This window comes from Lemur catta, chromosome 2 (genome assembly GCF_020740605.2).
Source record: "Lemur catta isolate mLemCat1 chromosome 2, mLemCat1.pri, whole genome shotgun sequence".
Classification (NCBI taxonomy): domain Eukaryota; kingdom Metazoa; phylum Chordata; class Mammalia; order Primates; family Lemuridae; genus Lemur; species Lemur catta.
This window is the reverse complement of record NC_059129.1, coordinates 62,675,642-62,681,812: the sequence shown is the minus strand read 5'-3', so window position 1 is coordinate 62,681,812 and position 6,171 is coordinate 62,675,642. Positions and strand designations below refer to the sequence as shown.

The window sequence follows — 6,171 nt, the reverse complement described above, 5'->3', positions numbered from 1 at the left end:
AATGGCCAAGTTCAGGTCAGGAGACTCCATGTGAATTAAGTAATAGTGTGGCGAGGGTATCTGGTCAAAATGGTTTCTGAATACCCACACTTATATGTTTAAGTCATTCCCAGAAAAAAATGAATTTGTGTGAATTGAGCACCTCCATACTAATTATCTATTGCTATGTAATAAATTATTATAAATGTGGTTGCTTAAAACAGCATACATTTATTATAGTATAGTTCCTGTGGGTTAGGAGTCTGGGTATGGCTTCACAGCATCCTCTGCTTCAGAGTCTCTCGTGAAGCAATCAAGATGTTGGTGAGGGCTGGTGTCTTACTGGATGGCTCAGCTGGGGAAAGATCTGCTTCCAAGTGGAGAATCTGGCAGAATTCAGTTTCTCAAAGACTGTTTAATTGAGGATATCAGAATCTAGCTGGCTATACCTTGCCATATGGGTATCCCTAACATTGTTTCATGCTTCATCAAGGCGTGCAAGCCAAGAAGGCAATGGAGAGGGTCAGCTAGTGAGAGGGGAAGTTATAATCTTATTTAACTTAATCACAGAAATGACATTTCATCCCATTTGACATATTTTGCTGGTTAAAACAAGTCATAGTCTATCTACATTCAAAGAGAGATTATACAAGAGTATGAATGCCAGGAGGCAGGGATCATTGGAGGGTGGTGCCTACCGTATGCCTCATAACTGCTGTTACTCAACCATAGAGGCATTTAAGTTAGTTTGACAAGTACCATATGTATAGTACTGTGTTAGGGGAGAGACAAGATGGGTGAGACACCAGCTACCAGATCATCTTAGAAAAAAAGGAAAAGTTTTAGAGGAAGAAGAAAAAACAAACAACCATAGATCAGGTGTAACTCCAAGGGAAAAGTGCCAGAACCTACAAGAGATTTTACAGGACAAAGTTGCAGAAGAGAACAAGAAGGAGCAAGGTATTGGCAGAGGTCAACCCCTGAAAGGCTTGGAGTCCAGCAAAAAGGGTAGGTGGAGCAGCTTGTTTCTCCCTCCATCACATCTCTGGCAGTCATCAGGCTCTTTGCTGGACAGCCTTTCTACCATCATGAACCCAAAAGCTACTGCCACCAGTGAAGTGGGAGCTTCCTGAGGACAAAGCACAGGCTACCAGCCCCCTTGGGGCACTTCCTGTCACTACAGACCCAAGGTGAGACAGCAGGTACCATATTGCTTCTACACCCATTGTGTACCTTTGTCCTCCCCAGGAGGCTTCAGACCCTCAGTTTTCATCTTGTTCCCACACAAACATTTCCCAACTCCAGCTCAGACTGCAGGAGTTACAGGGGCCAGTGGGTCGTGGGGGATCTGTGTGACCCCAGAGCCTGGACATTCCAGGTGGGCTACCTTCTGGAGAGAGGGACAGAGTCAACCAGACTGCTAGTTTTCCTTCTTTTAGACTCTTTTTCTCCCCTTTTCCTCCCCTGCCCACAGCTACTGAAAGAGATGATTGATCCACGGTTCTTAGGAGTTGCTGCTTCACCTGTGTTGGTGCATCCACCAAACCAGGGCTTCCATAGAGAGTGGGACTCAAACCTTTCCTCTTAAAGATCTGCACTGGACTAAGGGGTGCTCAGACTGTGAGCTCTCTGCTCACCAGCCCTCCCCAGTGCTGCTTGTTTGGCTGCTCCATTAGAGCAGGGCACATCCCGAAGCAGAGGGACATCAAATCTGCTTGAGAACCCCATAAGCAACTTGGGACCAGCACATTTCTCCCTGGCATGGTCAGGAATTGATCTCTGGGGACTTGGGGAGAGGCCCACGGGCCAGATCCCATACTCCCAGGATTGGATCATGTCACTTGGGGGCATGGAGGGGAGACTTGTGAACTAATCTCAGGAGCCCATGTAGCCAGAACTGAAAAGAGAGTGCAGTGTTCCAGCAACAGCTCACTTGCAGTGCACCACCACAGGAAGGCCATATACTCAGCCCAGGACAGGATCCTGGACAGGGAAGCTCCAAGCCTGCAGCATCATTGTGGGGAACTCACCTAGTTTGAGCTCCTGCCTGCTGGCAGACCTACAAGGAACACCTGGTATTCATACTGCAGAAATCATTCCATCACATTGAGAAGGAGGGAATCCTCCCCAACTCATTCTATAAAGCCAGTATCACCTTGATACCAAAACTAGGAAAGGATACAACAACAAAACTACAAACCAATATCCTTTATGAATATAGGTGCAAAAATCCTCAATAAGATACTAGCAAACCAAATTCAATACCACATCAAAAGATAATCCACCATGACCAAGTGGGCATCATCCCAGGGATGCAAGGATGGCTCAACATATGTAAATCAAAAAATGTGATTCACCACATAAACAGAAGCAAAAACAAAGACCATATGATCATCTCAATAGATGCAAAAAAAAAGCATTTGACAAAATCCAGCACCCTTTCATGACAAAAACCCTCAATAAACTAGGCATAGAAAGAAAATACCCCAAAATTTTAAAGCCATATACAACAAACCCACAGCCAACATTATACTGAATGGGAAAAGTTGAAAGCATTCCTCCTAGGAACTGGAACAAGATAAGGGTGCCCACTGTCACCACTTCTATTTAACATAGTGCTAGAAGTCCTAGCCAGAGCAATCAGGCAAGAGAAAGAAATAAAGGGTATCCAAATTGAGAAAAAGGAGGTCAAACTATCACCTTTTGCTGAAAACATGATCTTATATCTAGAAAACCCCAAAGACTCCACTAAGAGACTCCTAGAATTGATAAATGAATTCAGCAAAGTCTCAGGTTACAAAATCAATGTACAAAAATCAGTAGCATTCCTATACATCAATAATAATCAGGCTGAGAGTTAAATCAAAGACTCAACACCATTTACAAAAGCCACAAAGAAAATAAAATATCTAGGAATATACTTAACCGAGGAGATGAAAGATCTCTATAAAGAGAACTACAAAATACTGAGGAAAGAAATCACAGATGACACAAACAAATGGAAAAACATATCATGGTCATGGATTAGTAGAATCAACATTATTAAAATGTCCATACTACCCAAAGTGATTTACATATTCAATGTAATCCCAATCAAAATACCAATGTCATATTTCACAGACCTAGAAAAAATAATTCTATGCTTCATTTGGAACCAGAAAAGAGCCTAAATATCTAAAGCAATCCTGAGCAAAAAGAACAAATCTAGAGGCATCACATTACCAGAGTTCAAACTATACTACAAGACTATAGTACCCCAAACAGCATAATGTTGGCACAAACATAGACACATACTCCCATGGACAGAACAGAGAATCCAGGTATAAAACCATCCACATACAGCCAACTAATCTTCGACAAAGCAGACAACAATATACACTGGGGAAAAGAAGCCCTATTCAATAAGTGGTACTGGGAAAATTGGATAGACACATGCAGAAGAGTGAAACAGCATCCATATTGCTCACCACTCACAAAAATTAATTCAAGATGGATAAAAGACTTAGATGTAAAGGCATCAAACCATAAGAATTCTAGAAGAAAATGTTGGAAAAACTCTTCTAGATATCAGCTTAGGCAAAGAATTTATGAAGAAGATTCCAATGCAATCACAACAACAACAAAAATAAATGGGACTTGATTAAATTAAAAAGCTTTTGCACAGTAAAGGAAATAATCAACAGAGCAAATAGACCACCTAAAGAGTGGGAGAAAATATTCACAAGCTATACATCTGATAAATGGCTAATAACAAGAATCTACAAAGAACTCAAGCAAATCAGCAAGAAAAAAACAACCCCATTAAAAAAGTGGACAAAGGACAGGAATAGAATATTTTCAAAAGAAAACAGATGAATGGCCAATAAACATATGAAAAAATGCTCCATGTCACTAATCATCAGGGAAATGCAAATTAAAACCACAATGAGACATTACTTTCCTCCTGTTAGAATGGCTTTTATTAAAAAGTCCAGTAACAATAGATGCTGGCATGGATACAGAGAAAAAGGAACACTTATTCACTGTCGGTGGGACTGCAAATTAGTACAACATCTATGGAAAACAGTACGAAGATTCCTCAAAGAACTAAAAGTAGACCTTCCATTTTATCCAGCAATTCCACTACTGGGTATTTACTCAAAGGAAAAGAAGTCATTTTATCAAAAAGATACCTGCACTTGAATGTTTATTGCAGTACAATTTACAATTGCAAAGATGTGGAATCAACCCAAGTACCCATCAATTCATGAGTGAACAAACAAAATGTGGTATATGTGTACCATGGAATGGAGAAGGATGAATTAATGTCTTTTGCAACAGTTTGGATGGAACTGGAGACCATTATCCTAAGTAAAGTACCTGAAGAATGGAAAAACAAATACCACATGTACTTACTAATAAATTGGAACTAACTGATGAGTACACGTACACAAGGGAAGGAGAACTCAGGGGAATTCAAGCTGTGGGGAGGGAGGAGAAGGGGATCAGTGAAAGCCTATCTACTGGGTACAATTAACACTATTTGGGTGATGGGCACACTTATAAGGCTGACTGAAGCATTGCAAAAGCAATCCATGTAACCAAAAACATTTGTACTCCTGCAATATGCTGAAATTAAAAAAAAGTAATCAGTGTATAGAAAATAAAATTATTGAGATGTTAAAAAAAAATATATATATATATAAAGCACTGTGTTATATGCTTTGGGATCAAGAAAAAAAAGACAAGTTTCCTAAAATTGTGCTTATAAAATTTGTAGTCTAGCACTTGCTATTTCAATGGAATCTTAATATAGGAATAGTAGATCAGATTATAGGTTTCTCTGCTTAAAACCTTTCCATTGCTTCATGTTGCTCTGAGCTTAAAATAAAATGTCTTATCACAGCTCAGCAGGGCCTGTGTTATCTAGTCCTTTCCTACTTTGACTTTGACATTCTCATCTTGTGCATCCTGAAGTTTTTCACTATGCTTTACTCATCTTAGCATCTGTCATATCCTACCTGGACATGGGTATGTTCAAAAACACTTTTTAAGAAATTTCAGCTTTGTGCAATGGCAGTCTTGTAGCCAATGAGGTTTATCAAAAGTGCAATTAAATGCTAATGGAAAACTTTTTCCAACACCCCCATGGTAAAGATTTGCAATATAGTCAGCACTGGAAATTTGTGACAGTCTCTATGGAGACTGAATTTTTTTTAAAAAAAAAGTTTAAAAAACAACGTCATTGACTTCTTACCATTAAAACTGTAAGCACTGAAAGAATATCCAGGTTTAAACAACATAATTTCATATTGTTACATAAACTAGTTGTCAAAATGTCCTTTTTAGTAATGAACTGCATTGAATTGTTTTATAAAAGATTGCTAGTTGCACATTGGTTGATTGTTGAAAACAGCCTTCCAGAGACAAATGTGATCTAAAGAAGTAACTCAATTAGACCTCAGAATGCTTGGAACACACTGGAAGAACTGTAAGGATCTTTCTAGGTTGTGCATACTAATTTTATTTATTTATTGTTTAGGGTATTTTCTGTTGTTCTCCCTTCATCACATAATGTCTTCTTACTGAGGAACTCAGAAGAAATTCTCTCAGTTTCAAGAGAAGCTTCTATTCAATAATTGTTTCTAGCTCATCTTTGGGATGGTTAATTCTATAGCTGATCAGAATCCTGTGTTTCTTTGTCAAAAGACATTTGTGGAGTCACAGCCATAACTCAAACCTACATATTATGACTGCACAACTCATGGTCTTTCTTTCACATGGAGTTTACACATTTTTACCTAAGTCCTTGTCTTCACTTTAGAGTTCACCTACGTCGGTAAGAAATTCCTCCATTATAAAAGCTCCTTTTCTTTTTTAGTTTAGATTCAAACTGTCATCCCATCTATTTAAGTTTTGGAAGTTTGGGGGTGACATGTTCTGTGTTCCTCAACATTTTCTCCATTGTTTCTTGTTACTTCAACATGAAGAATCTGATCTAAGAACTGTGAATGGATGAAGAGATAGAAAAAATTTCTCTTCCTCGCTCTCCTCCTTCCCTCCCTCCCTGTTTCTTTGCTCTTGCCCTTCTTCCCTTTCTTCAATTTCTCCCTCCACCATCCAACATATCTGTGATATTTTTGTCGTATCTATGTTTGAGGTAGAATGCATAAACTTTGAACAAAAACAAAAAGACCCTCAGTTTCTATCATA

The 6,171-nt window shown here is 39.0% G+C and overlaps 1 non-coding gene across 1 annotated transcript; it reads left to right on the top strand.

Annotated features, from left to right (window-relative positions):
• Positions 1 to 5,020: 5,020 nt before the first annotated feature.
• Positions 5,021 to 5,163, top strand: LOC123633620. Its single transcript, XR_006733649.1, has one exon. It is a non-coding gene; the product is annotated as a U4 spliceosomal RNA (small nuclear RNA).
• The last annotated feature ends 1,008 nt before the right edge of the window (positions 5,164 to 6,171 follow it).